The sequence below is a fragment of the Vicugna pacos genome, chromosome 9 (assembly GCF_048564905.1).
Source record: "Vicugna pacos chromosome 9, VicPac4, whole genome shotgun sequence".
NCBI lineage: Eukaryota > Metazoa > Chordata > Mammalia > Artiodactyla > Camelidae > Vicugna > Vicugna pacos.
This window is the reverse complement of record NC_132995.1, coordinates 16,357,167-16,379,635: the sequence shown is the minus strand read 5'-3', so window position 1 is coordinate 16,379,635 and position 22,469 is coordinate 16,357,167. Positions and strand designations below refer to the sequence as shown.

Genomic DNA, 22,469 nt, shown 5'->3' with positions numbered 1-22,469 from the left:
GTGACAGTCACCCGTCAGCCTACCACTCAGTGACAGCCATTGCTAACATTTTGGTGACATCAATAAATACAGGTATAGATTATCACTTTTATGGACGTTTTAGTATACCATGTCATCATTTAACCAAGCCTTCCTTACTGACGGACATGTAGATTGTTTCCAGTTCGTCACAAGATAGTTCTGCCAAAAGGATTTGTCTGATTGTTGTTTTAGGATAAATTTACAAATGAGGTCAAAGGTAATAACGCTCATTTAAAAAAAATCATAGTATTATTTTTCCTTTGACATTTCAAAAATTATTCTCCATCGCGGTCTTTATAACTTCCCTATTTGCTTGTCATTCCATGGTTTTGTTTTGTTTTGTTTTACTTTTAGTTATTTAATTTACTTAAAATTTGGTTTTGGTTTAAGATATGAAATATTTTCCAAATGGGTTAGTTTTCCCCATGCTATTGAATGATCTATAAATGCCATTTTATCATATTTTATACCTGCAGTTCTAAACCTGTGTTTGTAAAGGACTACTTATAAATTTGATATTTAGACTTTATTCATGCTGTTTTAAAATTCCACTCACAATATCCTTTTAAAAATCGTTTTCCTTTACAGGTCTAGGAAGTATTTCATATTTGAGATTTTTTTCATTTTCTCTTTTAAAATAAAAAGTTTAGTTATTGCTGTTTCATTTGCTTTCTTGCTGACTAAATAACAGACTCCATATGAAGAGTTGAGGTTTGTTGTGGCAACTTTTCAGTCTGGCATTTGAGATTCTAATCTTCCTCTATTTTTGCACACGAATACGTAGGTTAGCATTGGAGACCAAGATAGAAAAGTTCTCAGATTCCCTTGGCAAGCCTAGATTTTTCAATCTAAAATTATCTCTGGATTTTTGGAAGACAGCATGTTTTAAGCATCCTCTTTAAAATTTTTTGAACAAGTTGCACATGATTCTTCTGAAAATTTTACTAAATGTTTATTCTGCTGAAAACCCAAAGCCCAGTACCCCAGCAGTTTTATGTCAAGGGGGACTAATAACCCTATAGGAAAACGATTTTGTCTGAGAGCTAGTGGACTGGGGAATCACATGAGTTGAATGTCCACTCTCTCCTTTACCAGACTCTTTTGACTTTGTGCTTAGTGGTAAGTGACCATCCAACGTGAACAAAGAATGTTGGTTTGAGTAAGTTTTTGGAGTTACAGAAAAAGAATGTCGTTTTCTCTTTGTGTAGGTTCACTGAGAACCTGAATGTGTTGGGGTTGTGCTTTATCCATACTGAAACTGTCATCCTGAGGGCCCCCCAATTGACGGATGCAGTGGCTGTTGCTTACTCATTTCCCTTGACCTTGACCGTAAATATTTGGCAAGATGAGCAATACTTTCTTGCTGTTGTGAATCTCCTTTTGGTTGGCCTTTTAAAAAAATTACTCTCATTATTTTTAATGGAGGTACTGGGGATTGAACCCGGGACTTCGTGCATGCTGAGCACGTGCTCTACCTCTGAGCTATACCCACCCCCTTGGTTGCCCTTCTTGACTTGGAGCTATGGTGGTCCTTATCTTAACTTTGTGACTCTGCTTATTCTCTCGCCTTTGCTGCTTCTCTTCCCGTATCTGCCTGGGAGCATTTTCTAAGGCCTAATTTAATACCTCTACCTCTTTCCCCCAGTGCATGCTCCTTCCCACTGATCCAGTATGTGACTTCTATGTAGAGACTCATTTCACCCCCATAGCCTGTTTCCACTCAGTGACCCCCAACTCAAGATTTTGCTGCAAGTCATTTCTTTCTCCCCAACTAACTCACCCTTATTCATGTTCCTGAGGCCGTACTTTCTCCAGGTGATGGGGCCCTTCATTGCTTTTTTCTTACCAGCTGAATACCACATCTCTTCCTTCTTTATTTGGGTTGTATTTGCCGTTTGCTTTCTATCCCTATGATATGATTTAAACTTTGTACCTGTGCTCTAACGGACTTCAGACATAATCTGATTCAACCCTGGATGAGAAAAATGAGACCCAGTGAATTTAGTCATGAATTGAGTTAGCTCACATTTATGGAGTATTTACAGTACAGGCCAGTTCTTGGAATACAGAGCTGGAAGGCGCAGCCTAGGGAAGAAAACCAAATAAGCAGTTGCCATAAAGTATGGCAAGTGGCTAAAAGTCGGAGGCACATAATAAGCTCCACCAGGTTCAGAGATCTTACCTATCTTGTTCACTGGTGCTGTCTCCAGGACCTATGACACAGTGTTCTAGGAACAATTAAGTCTTTTTTGAATGAATCAATGATCATCTGAGAATCAAACCAGAATAATGTTAAATCAGCAATCTATAGAAAAGATACATGCCAAGAGACATTTAGTACATGTAATTTTGAGAATTTCAGGGAAAACTTTTAAGCTCAACCAAAATGACCCAGCTATAACCCTAGGAAGGCATGATTGGAATGTGTTTGTAGCCAGATGCTGAAATTTAATTTTGTATCCTCAAAAGAAAGACTGTGATTACAGAAGGAAAGGGTTGTGATGTCTATGGAAATTGGGGTGGTGGGTCCCAGAGAGGAATTGGGTGATGTGTCTGTAGCACTGTCTGGGGGCCCAGGCCAGGGGAGCTGCGTATGGTCCTCCACTGGGCCTTTGCACTACCAGGCAGATGGGCGTTGATGCCCCTAGTGGGGAGAATCAATCGTTCCCTTGCTTTGCTTCCATGATCCTAATACCCTTTGATTAGAACATGGCTTCACATGGAGATTTCCTGCCAAGGAGAGAATGTGAGTGGTTGAAAGTGGTCTGCATCCAGACTGCTTGATCAGATCCTGGTCTTGGGATGCTGGCTAAGCTCCTGTTTTCCCATCTATAGATTGGGAATAATAGCTGAACCTTCATCTTTGCTGCCTACCTCCTGGTAAATGCTCAATAGGTATTAGCTCTCATCAGTGTTTGTAAACTTAGTAACTGGCCTTCTGGTTAATACACCAGTCATCTTTGAGCTTAGATAGCCTGAGTCAGTCCCCCTGAACCTGCTTGCTCCTGGATGCACTGACAATGCTGAGAACCAGAAGGTGGGAAGTCCTGACAGATAGGCTCTTCCCAAACTGCTTGTTCAGAGAATCCAGCTGCAGTTGTTAGGGAACATTTCCAGAAGAGGGCTGTGCTTGAGCTGAGTACTGTGGGGAATAGTTAATGAGTCCAGAACCACAGTAAGGGGAGAGGCCTTAGAAGCAGGGCCACAATGACTACACAAAGGTGCAGAGGTGAGCAAGCATGAGGATGTGAGTTACAGGAGATTCAGGGTGAAGGGTGGACAGATAAAAATAGGGGAGTAGAGGGAAATGAGATGGGAGAGGAAAGTGGGGCCAGCTTTTGAAGAAATATATGTTAATAATATCTAACTTATTGGGCACTAACAGCGTGTCAGGTGCTGTGGTTGTCCCTTAGACTCTCTGTGCTAGCCAGATTTGGTGCAGAGTGCTTTGTGTATATACCTCATTTGGTCCTCATAACAGTCCTCTGATGTAGGCATTTACTATTACAGGAGAAGCCATAAGTCGAATGTCACCTTCTAGGTCTGTGCCTTTTGATTCAGCCTACACATTCCTACAAGGCTAACTCTTGGTAGCTTTTGTGCATTTAAAAAAGCCTTTTGTGACTCCTGTTTCCTGATGAAGTCCAAGTCCACCAAGATTCTCTGACTTCGTGAAGTCATCTTGGGTTAAAGTGTGAAAATATTTATGTCTTCAAATTGAATAAAAATAGTAAATAAAAATAAAAATAGCAGATATGCATCAAGGTCAGAGAAATATTCAGTGAAAAAGGCAAAATCCAGGACAATGGGTATATGTGCCCATTTGTGTGAAAAAGAGAGAGGAATACACATGAAATAGGTTTCTAAGCACAGAAAAAAATTCTGGAATGATGAAAAAGAAACAGTAATTGCCTTTGGGATGAGGCCCCAGAAATCTAGGCTGTTAGACTGACCTAGCTTTTTCTTGCATACTCTTTTGTACAGTATGAATTTTTCCTACTGTGTATGTGCATTATATTTTCAATTAAAAATGAATACAAATGAAAATTTGAGTGTCTGCTATGTACATAGCAGTCATTTAGAGAGGGAGTGTAGTATAGAGGTTAAGAGCAAGGACTCGATCCAGACTGCTTGGGTTCGAGTCCTGCCTCTGCTACTTACTCATCACTAACCTCTAAGTCATACAACCTCTCTTTGCCTCAGTTTACCCTGTCTGATAATGGGGGAAGTAATAGTACGTACCTTCTGGGGTTACAGTGAGGCATAAAGGAGTTAATATTTGTGAAGTCCTTAGAACAGTTCCTGACAAATGTGGGTTTGTGGTGGTGGTGTTAGGGCCCTGCATTGTGCGCTGCCATGAATGTGAGGATGTGTCCAGCCTCTGTCTCCGTGTGCTCACAGTTCATCTGGAAAGGGAAGTCACACAAAGCTAACAAGGAGCAGTTGCAGAGGGGGCTGCCGGAGGTCAAGAAAGGCTCTCTGGGAACTGAAGGGGCCTGAGATGGTTTCATCAAAACAGTGGATCTTAAATATGGGTAACTACTAGAAAAAGTGACAGGAGAGAAAAGGGCACAAAGAGGCTTGTTCCAAGGAGGATGTATGTCCTAGATGGAATGCGACAGAGGAATGTGACAGGAAAGAGCCTTGAGGGAGCCTAAAACTGCGATATGTCGTGAGATGGCAGGTCATCGTTAGATGGCAGAGTTTTTCTTAGCATGTATAAATTTGATGATAGGATTTATAAGGGAGTTTAGGTCTGATGAAACAAGGTAACTCTGCCTTGATCTTTCAAATGGTTGTGAGGTGTTCCTGTGTAATTTTGTTAATGAACCCCTTAATGCAGGACATGTGGGTTACTTTCAGGTTGGCACTTCTAGACAGACAGTGCTGCCAATGAGGGTCCTGGATGCAGACCTCTACATTTACTTAGTCTATTTCTAGAATTCATTCTTAGATGGTGTTGCCTTTTTTTTTTTTTTTTAACCATTTTGACTATGTTCCTTGTTTTGGATATGTGCTTTTTCAAATTGGTAGTTTTTGTGAAGAATCATAATGTGGAAGTTTTTGAATGTGGAATTAGAGCTACATGTTCCCTGAAAAAAATCTAATTTTCTTACTAAAGATGATTTTGGGCTTAGATACTAGCAAGTTGATAATTATGACTGGGGAACCTAGGAATACCTGAGTCTTTCCCCAGTCCCAGAGGTGGATATGTGTGGCTGAGAACAGAGGCACAGGAAAGCTGGCTTAGCTCCCCAACTTGAGTGCTGCAGGCTGGTAACCTAGGCAGGGAGAGGTGAAAGTGGTCCCTCTCACCAGCTCACGAGGACCTATCTCATCCCTGGGTCTCAGGGTAGGAGGATGCACCACATCCTTGCGCTTTAAGTCCCTTTGTAATGTACTTTGTGATGCAAGGTGATCCCTTCCTTAGCAGTGTCCATGTACTTGTAGTTTGAGGCTGAAAGAGGAGGGAGTGGTAGGCAGGGAAATGGGTGGAGCCATGACCTCCTTCCCCTCTGGAGAACACAGGGCAGCACAGTTTTAGTTTGTTTCCAGGACTTTGGAAGTTGGGGCCAGAGCTGGAAGAAGGTAAATAATGTTTTTGAAAGTTCTTGTGACTTTGCAGTGTTGGTGGGGGTGGGGAGGGAGAATTTTGTATTTTTATAAATAGTAGACCAGGGTGAAGAATTTCAAAAAAGATAAAATTCTGCCCTCTAACTGGTCCCTGGCATCTTTCAGGAGCTTCTATTTACTGAGTAAGACTCAGAATGTGCCAAGTGCTGTCCTTTATGGATTTAATCCTCACCATAGTACTGAAGAAACTGAGGCCCAAGAGTTCAAATAACTTGCCTCAGGTCATAGAGTGAGCAAGTGCTTTCATTCAACTGATAGTTACTGAGAGTGGAATTTCATTTGTAGGTGAGTCTGTCTTCCCAAACCCTTACCCATAGCTACTGTCCTTTGACAATACCTGTTTCCCTAGTATCTCAGCATCGGAACATCTTACCTACAAAGTAAGAGCATAAGCTACCGCAGGCCTGCCTCTTTTCCCTGCCTCGGGAAGGGGTGGGGGAGAGTGGGGATAGGATGGGGAGGAGGCTCTTTGAATGTCCTCATGGCTAAATATTTGACCTGCTGGAATGTTTGTGGAGAAAATTGGGCGCCCTAGCTGTAACTCTGACTTGCTGTTCTTTTTTAGCAATGGGAAGGAAGGCTTGCTGGGTGTGCAAAATTGGAGTCAATGTTTCCTGCCTGGAGGAGGGAGCTTTTATAATATCCACTGATAACATTTATGGATATTATAAAAAGAGTACCTTAAAGTTTCAGAAATGATCCTGAATCTGAAGTGTATTTATCTAAAGGTTATATAATTCCTCTCTGTAATAAGTGAAATAATTTCCATATTACACTTTGATTTACCCATTTGTATATAAGCTTCTTGATAAATACTTGCTTTTCCCCATCCGAGGTTAATTTTGGTTATGTGTCACAGTGCAAGTTGTTAAGAATGAGTAGCACTATAGAATTTTAAATTTCCTTAAATAACCTTCTAGTAGATACATTAGTTTTTACTAGTTCAGTTTGCTTTTACAAGTTTGGAAACTTTGGATAACTGAGCTAAAACTAGACTTAAACAGAGCTGAGTGGATCAAGGCCTTTTCATGCTGTAACACACTGGAATAAAAATCACCTGCAGGTTTTTTCATAGATGTAGATTTTTTTTTTAAGTTTTTTTTTTTTTTTAACAAATTGGATTTGAAAAAGTACATCAATGTTTTGTGATTTTTTAAAGATGATTTACTGTAAGTTATTCTCACTTCTTGATTTACACTTGAATTTCCATAAGCAGCACAATTTGTTGTTGTAGAACTTTTCATAGTGCTTGGGGTGCATTTTGATGTGCAGATTTTTATTGGCCCAAGACCATTTCAGTTTATAGATAAAAACTTAATTTCACCTGAGCACTTTTTCAGGAGTTTAGGAGCCAACTTTGTTCACCCTTTGGTGATGTGTGGTAATTATTTGTAGATAAACCTGTTTTTGGTAAGGCTTTGCCCCCCACCTATTTCCCTCTCTTTTGAATATTTCTGTTTAACAAAGTTTTTTTTTTTTTTGGCTTAGAGTGTTCCTCTAATAAAATTCTTTCAAAAGTTCTAATACTTCATTTATTTTAATGGCAGCAGATTTGAGAGTTTGCCTTTGACTTCATAAAAAGACTACACATGAGTCTTAGGATAGAGTAAATTCATTTATTACCAAAGAATCAGACAGATAGCTGGATTTGTCCTCAGCAGGACCAAGTAATAATGGATTTTTTTCATTAAATGTTCACCATTTTTCTTTGTATGAAACAATATATGGTGATTATCATCCATTTAATTGACTTTTCTGCTTGTTTATGCAATGACTATTTAAAAAACTAAACTTTGATTTTTTCCTCTTTCTACCCCCCACCCACTCCATACCCTCAATTTGAACAAAATTAAACCTGTCATTTATCTATATGACTGTTTAACACATTTGGCCTATTTTGTTTTTAACCTGTGTTATTTTGAAACTAATTTCAACTCTGTTGGCTTTGTGGTTAGAAAATTTCTTTCTTCTGCTTAAATGAAATTACCAGTTATTTGTAGATTACCAAATATAAAAGCTCTTCAAACCCACTAATGATAACTTGCTTTATTTTTGTAAAGGAATGTCGTATTTTGTGGTGATAAATTGTTTAAGAGCAAGAGTCAGCACAAGGGCAATCAGGTGTCACCACATGGAGGCAGTTTGTGCCCCCATTAGACTAGAAGCTCTTTGACATCGGCACTGACCTCTGCATCCTGGGTGCCTGGAGCATTCAGGCACAGCCTGCAGGTTGAGCCGTGTTGGTGGGCACAAGTGTAGAGGCATCTTTGTTCAACTCTGATAGATGACAGATTCCAACTATGATTAGAATTTTTTAGAATTCTGTGATTAGAATTTTTGTTTAGTAGGGTTCTTTTCTATCTATGTGCATTTTCATAGCTCAGTGTGGAAAAGCATGGGTTTCATAAACCACTCAGTTGTTTAGTAACTTTCTGGTTTGTTTTAACAGTTCTACTAGCCTCTTCTTGACTAGGGCAAATATAGTTTAATCCTGACTTTCTTAAAACTTTTTCATTGACATTTTTTACTCTGATAGGACTTTAATGTTTCAGGAGTTGTTGCTTGATTCTTTAAATTAACATGCTTTAGTATTAATTCCTTGGAAACTTTCTTTATAAACTCATGTCCAGTTTTGCACATACTATACTAGTCTCCCCGGCAGAGTTAGTCTGGGCTTGGTGGACCCAGAAGTGTCACTTCCTTTCCTCTGGCCTTGGCTCTGCATGCCTCCCTTTCCGTTTCAGTGTTTTAATGATACCCTCCCTGCTCAGTGATTTATGTTCAGGAAGCTAAGCAGTGATTACATTTGTTTCTGCTTTGTGAGCTTCCTCCCCCACTTCCTATTTTTACCCAGCAACTGCAGGAAGTGTGGGGGCTCCTGGCTGGCTGTTCCTAAGCCCTGATTTTAGGTGGCAGAGGGCAAGGCCTTAGGGCCTGAGCCATTTAAAGCATTTTCCACCTAAGTCTTTGTACTACCTCCTTCCTGTAGGAATCTAGGAACTGGCTTTTGTGATTGGTGATTTGAGATAAGGACATGTCCTCCTCCCCTGGGGTTGAGGGGAGTTAAGTGCTGCTGAGCTGGAGGACAGAGCTTTGGTGAAATAGGTGAGGGTTTTTTCCAGTGGGAACAGCAGGGTGTCGTGGTGCTGTGGAGAAGCTGTTGTAGGTGGGCAGTGTGGCAGGAGCAGAGGGTGGGCTGAAGGGGCCTGTTGCAAGTAAGACTAGAGAGGTGAGTTCTGGATTCATGGGGGCCTTGACTCCCAGGCTTGGGGTGAAGTGAGGAGCCTCACCTGCTCTCTTGAGATCGCTGACCAGGCCTCAGCCTCTGTGGTGCTCTCCTTCTTCCCACTCAGTATTTATTTTCTAAACCACACATGTAGCATTTACCTGCCTCTTTTCCACTGGTATCTCTTATGGACCTGGTATAGCTTAATTTATGGGGGAAGTTTGTATTGTCTTCCCAGAAAGAAGTAACTTTTTATCCATTAGGTACTTCAATATGGAAGGAATTTGTTAAGCAGAGCTGCTGAATTGCTACACTCTGGACCTTTGAGTGGGTAAGTTTTTGTCTTCAGGTGAATAGGGGTCTGTCCTGGGCATTGCAGGATATTTAGGAGCATTTCCAGCCTTACTTACTAGAGCTTTTTCAGTTGTGACAACCAAAAAATGTTTCCAGACATAGCTAAATGTCCCCTGGGCAGTGTGTGTGTGTGTGTGTGTGTATGTGTGTATGTAGCATCATCTTCCTGACTTGTTGAGAACCACTGTGTTAAAAGATTGAATGCTGACTTACTAATTTTGTGAAATGGAATAAAATAGAATGTCTGGTTCCTTGGGATTGGAGCTATTTGTTAGTTTCTATTCTGGCGTGTGATATTCTCATACATTTTTAGTTGTTACTTAGATTTTGCTATTGTCTCCTTTGCTTTCATTGAGAGAGCTGGAGCGTAAGCATCTAGCTAGCAGCCTAGCTTCTAGTCCTCATAAAAGGTATTCTCTCTCAGCCTTAAATGCTTGCTCCTGAAGGCTGGTTCCTTGGAAGCTGAACAGTGCTGGTGTAAAGGAGGGGGAGAGGCATTTAGGATGTAACAGTAGCAGTAGGTAACAGTTCTGGATCTGTTGCAGTAGACCAGGTGAACGGGATTGAACTGTGAACTGTGGTGAACAGGACTGGCTGGATTGAATGTAAAGCACCTGCCAGAAAAGGGAACAGGACAGGGACCATCTGGGATGATACCGTAGGTTTAGGTGCAGTGTAGGTAGTGCCTTTAACCAAGGCAGTAAATACAGCAGGAGGAGCAGGGAATGGAAGGATGACTTGGTATCATTTGAAGGACCTCAGGAGATGTCTTGTGAGTCTAGTGCCAGGAGAGAGGGATCTTGATTGGAGAGTTGCATTTAGGTCATCAGCAATGAATATGAGTTTGATCTCCTAAACAGAGGTCACTTTCTTTTCATTGCTCCAGCCCGACTTCCTGTCAATTCCAAGAAACCTATGGCTTGAAACCATCTCCTAAGGGTGATAAGCAGACTGTCCTGGTCTGGATAGTTGACAGAGGTGGAATAATGCAGTGATGGAGAGCCCAGCTGCTGGTGACAGACTCCCAGGCCCCAGCCCCAGCACTGTCAGTAACCTTGGCTGTGTGGCAAGAACGTGGAGAACTCACTTAGCTTCCTTACATACTTCACCTACCTGGCAGGGTCCTTTTGAGCATTAAATTAGATAACAAATGAAAAGTGCATAGCACAGTGCCTGGTACTTAGTACCCATTCAGTAAATGTCCGTTTTTATTTTACAGCTCCACTGAACATTAAGTGTTATGTAAAGCTCCAGGTATAATACTTGAGACATTGTAGTCACTTAATGAATGATCAGTTTTGTTGAGGAGTACTTGTGTGAATGCGGCATGTCATCAGCTTTTTTTTTTTTTTTTCAGTCTAGCACTTCCGCTACTGCCTCTGTGGATAGCAAGGCTGAACGTATGAATGCTGCATAGAAATAACCATTAAATAAATACTGAGGATGAACTAATCATTCAGCAAATATCTGTTGAATGTTTATAGTGTGCTTGGCACACTCGGATATCTCGAATGAGCTGGGTGATGTTGGCAGTTGGAGATGCGGGGAAACACAGAGGAAACTGGCAGTTGTGATGCAGTGCTAGACAATACAGCAAAGATAATGCAGGATGTCACAGTTGCACACAGAGGTGCTGCTAACTCAGTCTTTGTCAAGGTGACTTCCCAGAGCAGGTGATGTCTCAGACATCCAGGAGGAGTGAGAGTAAGCCAGGAGAGCTTTCCAGGCAGAGGGAGCTGAATGTGTAGACGGTGAGAGGAAAGATGGCATAAGCAAGAACTGAGCAGAATTGGGGGGCGGAGGAGGTAAGAGAAAGGTGGGGTAGTGGAGAGCCATAATGGATTGTAAGCGGAACAGTGGCATGGTTAGTCTAATCACACAGCAACCAGAGAGGAGCAGTCCCAGCAGTTGGAAGATCACTCAGGAAGCTCCTCTGTAATTCAGGCAGTAGGTGAGGATGGTTTGAACTTGGGTTGGCAGTGAAGACAGAAGGGAAAAGACTTGTGAGATACTAAGGAAGCAGAAAGGATATGACTAAATGAGTAATTGGATATAAAGGAGAGAGAGGGGCAGAGGATAACTCCAGGTTTCTGGCTTGTTCGAGTAGGTAGAGGGTGATGCCATTCACCATGACAGGGAGGAATACAGAAAGACTGGGAGAGGTGGTTTTGGACATTTGATTTGGGGACCTATCCAGTAGGCCGTTGAATATTTGGAATCTGGAGCACAGGAAAAAGATCTGGGCTAGAAAGATGGATTTGGGGATCCTCCCAGTGAGAGTATGTTGATCTTAGAGAGAAACAGCCCAGCATAGAGTTCTCAGGAAGGACAGCACTCCAGGTCTCTCAGAGGGGGAGTGGCTCAAGGAGGCAACTAAGAAGGGCCAGGGGGCAGGAGGAGGTAGCATCTTTTCATATCACTCTTTTTCACGTGGTAACATATCAGGGGAGCCAAAAAAGTAGAGTTCTAAGAAGAGAGAGCACTAAGAACTGAATCTTTCAGGCATTTTCTCTTGTTTAGATAGATATTTTAAATTTGTGAATGTTGAGAGTAAAATTCTTCAAAGCATTTTTCTGGAGTGCATTTCTAAATATGGCTCGTGTCATTCTGAACTGACCCAAAAAAAAAAACCAAAACCCCAAAACATAGAAATGGTTGGGCTTTGAATTTCATGGACAATAGCTTCACTAATCTCCCTAGTTTCTTGTAGTGTCCCCGCACTATCAAGGGTGACTATTTAAATTTACATTGTTGTGGACTGGAGAAGACAGAGCATTTTCTGTATTTTTTTTCTTTGAAGAGGTAATTGTTTGTGGAATGGTTCATCTTTATTTTTTTAAATAACAGCTTTATTAAAATATAACTCACATACCATACAGCGCACCCATTTAAAGTGTATAATTCAGTGATTTTTAGTATATTCATAGAATTACACAACTGCCACCATAGTTTCAGAATGTTTCCATCACTCCAAAAAGAAACCCTGTACCCATTAGCAGTCCTCATTCTTCCTGTTCCCCCCAGCCCTAGGCAACCATTCATCTACTTTCTGTTTCATGGATTTGCCTATTCTGGACATTGTGTATTAATGGAATCATACAATATGTGACCTTTTATATCTGGCTTCTTTCACTTAGCATAATGTTTTCAAGCCTCATCCATGTACTAGTATATATCAGTACTTCATTCCTTTTCTTTTTTCATTTTTTAAAACTTTTTAATTTATGTACTTATTTTACAATATCATAATTTTTAAGTTGAAGTATAGTTGATGTACAATATTATATGTAACATGTATACAAGATAGTAATCCACAATTTTTAAAGATTATACCTCATTTGTAGTTATTATAAAATATTGGCTGTATTCCCCAAGTTGTACAGTACATCCTTGTAGCTTATTTCATACCTGATAGTTTGCAGTGCTTCATTCCTTTTATGCCTGAAGAATATTATTCCATTGTATGGCTGCACTATGAAGTTGTTAGACATTTGGGTTGTTTCACTTTTTTACTGTTACGAATAGTATTGCTCTGAACTTTCATACGCAGGTTTTTGTGCAGACATATGTTTTTTATTTTTCTTGCATATGTACATAATTGTGGAATTGCTTGGTTATATGGTAATTCTGTGTTTAACCTTTTGAGGCACCGCCGGACTATTTTCCAAAATATCTGCACCATTTTACATTACCACGACTCCAGTTTCTCCACATCCTGTCAACACTTGTTATTGTCTTTTTTTATTTTAGTCATCCTAGTGGCTGTGAAGTGGTATCTCACGGTTTTGATTCGCATTTCCCTGATAGCAAATGATGTTGAGCATCTTTTCACATGCTTATTGGCCATTTGTACATCTTCTTCAAAGGGCTTATTTATATTCGATCATCAGTTTGGGCAAGGTTGTAAAACGTAACACTGTGAAAGAACAGGTGAACATATTTGACTAGAGAAATGAGGTAAAGCATGTGTGTGTGTGTGTGTGTGGTGGGGGTGAAAGATGCTGTAAACAGATTGTAAAAGGTAAAGGTCCAGCTCCCCAGAGAAATAGCCCGCACTCTTCACCCATATCAAGCCTGAACTTGACAAACAGGATGCTTGCTGATCCTGTTACCTAGTTCTGACTTTGAAAGCAGAGACCATGATTTCCACCTTCTTCCCCACAGCACCTATCTTAAGGCCATAGATATTGCAACCAGGTTTCTGCAGACCAGTGGCCTCACAAGTAGAGTGGTATCTTGCCACATGGGTGAACATAGGTTCATCTATATTGAGGCGTGTATCAGAATTTCCTTCCTTTTTAGGCTGAATAATATTCCATCGTATGGTTATACCACATTTTGCTTATCCATTCATCAAATGTTGGTGGACATCTGGCTTGTGGCCTTTTTGCTATTATGAGTAATGTTGCTATGCATATTGGAGTACAGCTATTTGTTTGAGTCCTGCTTTCAGTTCTTTTGAGTATATGCCCAGGAGTGGAATTACTAGGTAACATGATAACATGTTAATTAATTGTATGTTTAATTTTTTGAGGAACTAACATACTGTTTTCCACAGTGGCTGTACCATTTCACCTTTCCACCCGCAATGAACAGTTTTCTAATTTCTCCATGTCCTTGCCAACATGTTGTTTTCTGTGTGTGTTTTTTTCCTAACAGCCACCCTAATGCATATGAAGTGTTACCTTATTGTGGTTTTGCTTTGCATTTCCCTAATCGTTAGTGATGTGTTGTGCATCCTTTCATGTGTTTATTGGCCATTTGTCTATTTCTTTGGACAGATGTCTAGTCAAATCCTTTACCCATTTGACAAATGGATTGTTTGGTTTTATATTTTTGAGCTATAGGAGTTCTTTATATATTCTGGATATTAATCTCTTTTCAGATGTGTATATAATTTACAGATATTTTCTTTCATTTTGTGGGTTGTCTTTTCATCCTATCAGTAGTGTTCTTTGACAAACAAAAGTTTTAATGTTGGTGAGGTAAAATTTGTCTGTTTTTTCTTTTGTTGCTTGTGCTTTTGGTGTCATAGCCAAGAAATCATTGCCGACTCCAAACTCATTACTGTTTATGTATTTAATGAATTTTGCTCCAGAATTATTCTTTTTGATGCTTAAGTTCTCCTGTTACTGGCCATTAATAGAGCTTACTCCTTAGGTTGACTCTGGGTCCTTTGAAATGAGCTGGGTAGTGTTAGATAGATTCCCTGATTTCTGGCCTGATAAGAATTCCTGGGCTTATCTTTTTGTTTCTGACCCCAGATCTAGAATCAGTCATTTCTATAAGGAGTTCTGATTCGATTTGTTGGGAGGAAATAATATTAAGGACATAAACAGAAATTGGGATGTGAATTCTTCTAGGTCAGGATAAAAGTAACTTTCTGGAAAGATAAAGATAAATAATGATTTAAATTCAAAAGAAAAATGAAAGAATTATTATTTCTTTGATTTTTATATTTGTATCTCTTCTCCTTTGTTGACAGTAACACAAGAGAGGTACAATCAAACCACTGTTTTAATTTGAAAAACTCCTCTGTGTGATTATTCCACCCATATGATAATTTAGGTTCACTTGTCTTTTTTTTTTTTAATTGAAGTATAGTTGATTGACCGTATTGTATTTGTTTCAGGTTTATAGCAAAGTGATTTGGTTATATATATACTTAAAATTTTTTTTCCATTATATTTTTTTCCAATATCATTACAAGATATTGAACATAGTTTCCTGTGCTATATAGTAAATCATTGTTGTTTATCTATTTTATATATGGTAGTGTGTATCTGTTAATCCCATACTCCTAATTTATCTCTCCTGCCCTTGTCTTTTTAAAATTTTTAGGGATTGTTTTCTTTCTTATTTACTTTCATTTCATAATTTTATTAAATATTTACGTGGTTCTGAAGATAAAACTCTAAAGCAAGGTAGATTGAGAGATGTATGTTTCCTTCCTTGCCTTTGTTCTTTCTTCTCTGTACTTCATAGATAAACATTTTTATTGGTTCTTGGTTTATTCCCTGATTTTTAAAAATATAAGCGAGTGGTGTGTGTGTGTGTGTGTGTGTATGTATGTGTGTGTGTATCAATTCCCTACACACTACTACACTCCCATCTTATTTCTTATTTTGTTTTTCATCTTGGTGATCATATTTCTTATTTTCAGTAATTTCTTTCTTGAATCTGCTTCCTTTATAATTTGCTTGCTTTTGTTTTAAGGGTGCATTATCTTCCCAAATCTCCCTGAGGATACCAGTTAGACTTTCTTTTCAGGTCTTTCTGTGGGACCTAAAATATATGTTTCTTCTGGGGTCTGATCTACTTTTCATTTTCATCTTAGTTTTCCTTTTTGTCCAGTTAGTTTTTTTTCACTATCTGATGATTCTTATCAGTGAAGAACTGGATTGATTATACATGTTATTGAAAAGAAGTTTCTGTTTTTCCAGCAGCCCTCTTGCCTTCATAGGAGTTGGCTGATTCACTGACCAGGAGTGAGAAGTAGGAGGAAATCAGATAGATGAACCTATTTCCCACTCCTGAGTTCTGTACCTGCCGACTCAAAGACAGGCATTTATCCAGCTCCTCCAGGAAAAAAGGCTCTGCTTCTCCACCCGCCGTTGACTTTACATGTTCTGCGAAGTGTCTAACTCTGCTCTGGTCTGTGTTCTCAGAGGCTCTGCTTCCTCTCTGTCTTCTAGAAAGTGGCTGGCATTTAAACAGACTATATCCCTCAGCTGTTCTCATTACTATTATGTGATTCCCTTGTGAATATCTTTACTGCTACGTCTCTAGGATTTGGGGAAGGTAGGAAGGTAAGTACACGTGCCTGTTTATTTAGCGTGTCATCTTGAAATGAAGCTACTTTGTGCCATACCATTGGCAACAATAGGACTGCTTTTCATTCCTTTTTCTCTATTGACTTAATGACTGAAATGAATTTAAAATTGTTCTCTTTGTTCACAAAAACAACTATCACATCACTGAAACATGTGATGCCACCCGCCCAAGAATACATAGATTTCTACTCAGTTCAGAGGTTTAGTGAGTTTTCTTTTTTTTTTTTGTCAGTAACTTTTTTCCAGACAATCAAGATAATAAGACCTGCTTACTTTCACCTATTGGAATGGTAATAACAACAAGATCATCAAACATTTCATGCTTAATATGTGCCAGACATTAGTCTACATGCTTTATATGTATAAGGTCATTCAACTCTGTAACATTAGTTACTGTTATTATCCCTATTTTGCAGGCGATGAAACTGAGGCACAGAGAGGTTAAAGAACTTGCCCAAATTCACATAGCTGGTAAGTGGCAGAGCCAGGATCTCACCCAGTTAGTTGGCTCCCAACACCATTCTCTTTTCCACTACATTCTCTAAAGGGAAGCTCTTCAAATTTTCTTAGGATGACCACTTTTTTTAATCTTACCAGTTGTGGGGGGAAAAACCCTTTTATACTTTACTTTTGTCTAGTTTCAAGCATGTTCTTTGTTATTGTTTGAAATACAAATTGCTGATGACTTTGATTACAGAAAGGAATGTTTTAAATGATGTAATCCAATCTGAGTTCAATTGTAATCTATTGAGAACGTTTGCAAATTATTGTAGTATTGAAAAGATGTGACATCTACCAAAAAGTCCTTTTCTGCTATGTGTTTGAGAATCTTAGGCAGCATTAAAACTTATGAATGTGGTACTTAAATCTCACAAATCTTGGCTACAACTAACTTCTGAGGTCTTTCACAATGCATATTTATTTCCATGTCTCATGAATAGTGGATTCATAAATGGTGAATATTTTCCCAGTGGAAATTCTTTTTCAGAAAATACAGAACAGAAATGTCCTTAAATGGAGTGAACATATTTTAGCCCTTCAGGCAGATAAATATGGGGAGAAAGCATTAAAAAAAAACAGTAAGACAAGCGGTGAGAAGAATTTTATTAAAACAATAATAAAAAGGATATATCCTGGTGCCTATATACACATTTGTGTGGATTTTAAACTTTTTATCGCAGAAATGTTCAGTTGTATGTAACAGTAGAGCAAATAATATGATGAACCTCATGAACCCATCACCCAGCTTCTCACAATATTTTGTCAGGGGGTATTATGATCACTGCCATGGAGACGACTCCTTAGTGGGATGTCACCACCTTCTCTGCGTGCTGTTTCTTGGCAAAGTCCCATTTGAAAATGATAGAAATTGAATGGTGTTTCAATTCCATGTTATTTCCTTGAATTCAACTCTATCTAGTTTTGATTACAAAGATCAGCACAGGAACACCAGATCTGTTAAGAATAAGTAAAAACCAATTTTAATTTTCTTCAAGGGCTTGTTCTCTCTGCCTGGAGAAGAACCCCAGGCCTGACTGTGAGATTTAAGTGGTCTTATTAGAAGCAATTATGATTCAAACAGAAGTTTTCATTGAATTGTCCAACCAGCCCCTTGGTTCTAAGAAATAGAGTCATTTATCACATGGAGATGGAGGTCTCTTTCTGGATTCTTGAATGACTAGGAATTTTTGTGAAATAACCTGAGTTGCATTAAGTGGTGTTTATATAGTCAGCATCTTCAGATGTCCTTGCTCAGGTCTCCTCATCCTTGTGGCTTTCAGCAGGTTTTTAGCTGATTGTTTTGGTTCTCAAATTATAACATGCATCTAGAATCACCTGAGGAGCTTGTAAAACATGCATATTCTCTGCTCCTGCCCCCAAAGATTGATTCATTAGGTTTGGATTGTATCCCAGGAATCAGTATTTTAATAATCATTCCATTAAGAGGGGTGTTCTGATTCTAATGTCAGGGAAGGAAGCCCTTAAGCCATAATTAGCTTGTTTCTTTTCATCCCAGTCTTAACAAGGTTAATGTTAATATGGCATCTTGTAAAAAAAAATTGCTTAGAAAGTTTCCATTCTTAATAACATGGTCAGTGGGCATTATGACTGCCCCCTGTACACTGATATGATTTATAGACAGACGTACTAATACAGGTGCACCTTTGGTCCTGGGCAATTCAGTTCTGATGCTCACAGTCTGAGGCCACACCTTGAGAATATAGGTGCATGGGTATTAAGTGGTGTGGGTACAAAGGGTTCAATATGTATTTCTCTTTGTTTTCTCCTGAATGTGTTAGCTTGAACCTTAGGCCTCCCCTGCCTGGTTATCTGCTGGGCCAACACTAAATGCAGAAAGTGAGGCTCCGTTTTGATGAAGTCACCTGCTGCCTCCAGCTCTATGTAGCCTTCCTCTGCAGGGAAGGGAAGTATTGGGAGTGTGGAGGGCAGGTGGTTCTTCACCTGGGGCTCCAAATCCAAAACTGAGTGGAAACGTCAGTGTTTTGGATATATGCTTTTCTATGGAGGGTTCTTTCATCAGTTTCTCAAAGTAGTCTGTGACCTTTTTCTCCTCACCACCTTCCATTCCCCTACTCTGCATATATCCACACAACAAGGAACCATGTCCTGGAGCAGCCTATGTAAGAATCACCTGGCCTCTGGAAAGCAACTGTAGGGACTCCGCATTACAGAATAGCCTCTCCTGTGTGGAATCAGAATTGTTTTCACCATCTGGTATAAACTAAGCAACACACAGCTGGGTTGGGTGGACAGCTGTGGCTAACTGTAGTGCTTATCCAATATTCCATATGTCCCTACATTCCCCAATTTCTCTTGTAATTACATTAGCACCACGTGACTCATTCTAGCCAGAGGGCTGTGATGGGGAATGATGTGTGTCACTCGCAGTTGGAAGCAGTGAAGAGTGCATGAGTTTCTTTTCTCATGCTAAGGTGACTGTGGAAAACACAGGTTCCCAAGATGTTGCTACAAGTTGAAGGGTTGCTAGACCCTCATTGAACTTTACGTGAGCAAGAAATAAACCTTCTTGGGTTAGGCCACTCCTTTCAGGATTTGTTACTGCAGCATAGCTTAATCTATGTGCCAGTCTGGATAGTTCTGAACAGAACATTTCTGAGAGTCAAGATACTGGCACTATGCAACCTAGTGCAACACAGTGTCCTGGTATTTTTTTCCCCTCATCTGTAAGTTGAAGGGCTTAAATTAGGTGATCTTTAAGGGCCTTTTGGCACATTCCCAGATTCGGGGTAGCATTTAAATAGATTTCTAGTTGAAGTATGAAAAGGAAACTAAGTCTGGCATTAGAAGTGTCCCTGGAAAACTTTTTAAAAATTATGTACCTTTTGCTGTTAGAAGTTATGTAAGGGAGATAGAAATGAAAGATGAAATATTTTTTTCAACAGTGCTATTGAAATATAATTGAGATATAGTATATTCAGAGTTATGCAACCATCACCACTAACTTCAGAATCTTGCCATCACTCCAAAAAGAAATGCTATACCCATTAGCAGTAACTCTTTATTCCACAAACCTGCTTTCTATTTCTGTGGAGTTACCTATTCTGAGCATTTCCTATCAATGGGATCGCATAATATTCTTGTGTCTGGCATCTTTCACACTTAGCAGAATGTTGTCAAAGTTGCTGTTTTAACACGTAACCATACTTCATTCCTTTACATGTATATAATGCATATACAATATTCTGTTGTATAGTTATATCACATTTTGTTTATTCATTCATCAGTTGATATATATTTGGGTTATTTCTGGTTTCTGACTTATGAATAATGCTGCTGTGAGTTTTGATGTAAAGGTTTTTGTGTGGATATGTTTTTCATTTCTCTTGAATATGTACATTGGGGTGAAATTTCTGGGTCATGTAGTAACACTATACTTATTTTGAGGAGCTTCCAAACTGTTTTCCAAAGTGTTACCCCATTTTATAATTCTACTAGCAATGTATGAAGATTCCAGTTTGTCCACATTCTCACCAACACTTATTATTTGTTTGTCTTTTTGATTGACGTAATCAGTAATTATCTTTGATGAAGCAGCAATGTGCAAACCAAACAGTGAAGAGATTTTAATATATATTTTACCTTGTTGTTTAAGCAGTTGTAATGTTCGTTGGCATTTTTATACAAATTTTCACCATGAGCTTAGCATTAAATTAAAAAGTTTAATGAATAATAATGTAATTCCTCAACTTGTTTAGCTTTTACAAATTTTACTTTTTAATTTTTAAAATGATGCATTATTAAAGGGGAAAAAAGGAGTAAATGATCCACTAGATGTAATTGTTCTCTTAAAGCATAACTTTGTCCTTATAAATTATATAAATTGTCTAAATTGTCAGATAGATTGTACCTTAAATATATATAGACTTGAGCCTTTAAAAATCATAGTGAAATCCTGAAAGGTTGTACATCATGGAATTGCTGAATTGTTACATTAAATATATCCTCGGGGTAGGGGGTGTATAGCTCAGTGGTAGAGTGCATGCTTAGTATGCATTAAGTTCTGGGTTCTGCCCCCAGTACCTACATTAAAAATAATCAATCAGTCAATCCTGGGTTCACTACTTAAAGGAACTTCTGTGTATCTTTTCAGATGATCTGATTATTTGTTTCACATTTTGATGTTTTATATTTTTAAGTCGAGGAGTACCCCATTGTGTTGGGAATGTAAGTGTTTCAAGTAGTGTTATAGTTGATCCTCATGACTCTCAGATTCTGTATTTGCAGATTGGCTTACTGAATAAATTTATTTGCAACACAAAATCAATACTTGTGGAGCTCTTGTGGTCAGTTGTAGACATGTACAAAGTAGCAAAAAATTTGAATTGCCCAACATGCACACCTCCCCCTCCTCCTACCAGTTGAGGTCGAACAACTGCCTTCTCATTTCAGCTCTTAGACTATAAAGTGTTCTTTTCTTAGTCTGTTCAGTGCCACATCTTTTTTGCATTTTTATGCTTTTTGTTGGCAATTTCACTGTTTAAAATGGCCCCTAAGCATAGTGCTAAAGTGCTGTCTAGTGTTCCTAAGCCCAAGAAGGCTGTAATGTACCTTACAGAGAAAATAGATGTGTTAGATGAGCTTCATTCAGACATAAGTTTTAGTGTTACTGGCTGTGAGTTCAATGTTAATGAATCAACAGTATATATTAAGTAAGGTATGTTTAAACAGAAACACACATAAAACAAGGTTATGTATTGATTGGTTGGTAAAAATGTTTTGACCTGAGGCTCACAGGAACTTTACATGTCATCCAGGAGTACTGGTTCAGTATTTGCTAATTCAGTGTTCAAGACACGACTTTATATTAACTACCTATAAATGAAGAGAATCAACTCTATGTGATGAGTTGCTTTTCTCTTGTTGCTTTCAAGATTCTATCTTTGGTTTTGCCTTTAGGCAATTTGATTATAATATATCTAGGTTGATTTCTTTTGAGTTTATCCTACTTAGAGTTTGTTGAGCTTTATGGATGTGTAGATTCATGTGTTTTTCATGAGATTTGAGAAATTTGGGACCTTCATTTCTTCAAGTATTTTTTCTGTGCCTTTCTTTCTCTCTCCTGAAATTCTATTATATAATACTGGTATGCTTGATGGTGTCCCACAGGTCACTGAGGCTCTTTTCTTTTTTTCTTCCTATTCCTCATACTGGATAATCTCAGTTGATTAATCTTTAGTTTCACTGAGTCCTGTTCAAATTTGTTGTTGGATTGCTTAGTGAATTTTTTTAATGTTAGTTTTTGTATATTTCAACTCCAGAATTTCTGTTTGTTTCTGTTTTTAAGATATAATTTCTCTCTTTTATTAGTGTTCTGGATTTACTGAGACGTTATTCTCCCACCCAAGTACTAACCAGGCCCGACCCTGCTTAGCTTCTGAGATCAGATGAGATCGGGCGCGTTCAGGGTGGTATGGCTGTAGACTGAGACGTTATTCTCATAATTTTTAGGTTTTTTTTTTCATGATTTCATTTTTTGAAAAGTTGAAGTATAGTTGACTTCCTTTAGTTCTGTAGAAATGATTTCCTTTAGTTCTTTTAACGTGCTTATTTATTTCTATTGAAGTACAGTCAATTACAGTGTGTCAGTCTCTGGTGTACAGCACAATATGAACATAATTAAAATAGCTGATTTAAATCTTTGTCTAGTAAATTCAACATCTAGGCTTCCTCATCAGTTTGTCTTGTATATTTTCCTTTATATGGGCCATGCTTTCTTGTTTCTTTGTATACCTTGTAAGTTTTAATTGAGAACTGAACATTTTATATGATACAGTGTGGCAACTGGAAATCAGATTCTCTTCCTTCTCCAAATGAGTTCCAAGTCAGGTCAAATTAGAGACCTTTAAAAGTGGGATCTC

The 22,469-nt window shown here is 38.7% G+C and overlaps 1 protein-coding gene and 1 long non-coding RNA gene across 7 annotated transcripts in view; one reads left to right on the top strand and one right to left on the bottom strand.

Moving 5' to 3' along the window:
- Positions 1-22,469, top strand: part of GARRE1 (granule associated Rac and RHOG effector 1) — a 76,542-nt gene that overhangs the window by 933 nt on the left and 53,140 nt on the right. For 2 of the 6 annotated variants that reach the window (XM_072967245.1, XM_072967247.1), the window contains exon 2: positions 16,485-16,539. The exons of 1 other annotated variant lie outside the window; for it this stretch is intronic. The gene's annotated coding sequence lies outside the window, so the exon portion shown is untranslated. Of the gene's footprint in view, positions 1-5,591; positions 5,611-9,144; positions 9,213-16,484; positions 16,540-22,469 lie in introns of those variants that run through there. 3 more of the 6 variants (XM_072967246.1, XM_072967248.1, XM_072967250.1) reach the window with 3 other exon arrangements.
- LOC140698104 (uncharacterized) lies at positions 1,289-7,903 on the bottom strand. The gene is made up of 3 exons (XR_012075557.1): positions 7,842-7,903; positions 2,204-2,290; positions 1,289-2,106 (listed from the first exon to the last, which is right to left on the bottom strand). It is a non-coding gene; the product is annotated as an uncharacterized lncRNA (long non-coding RNA).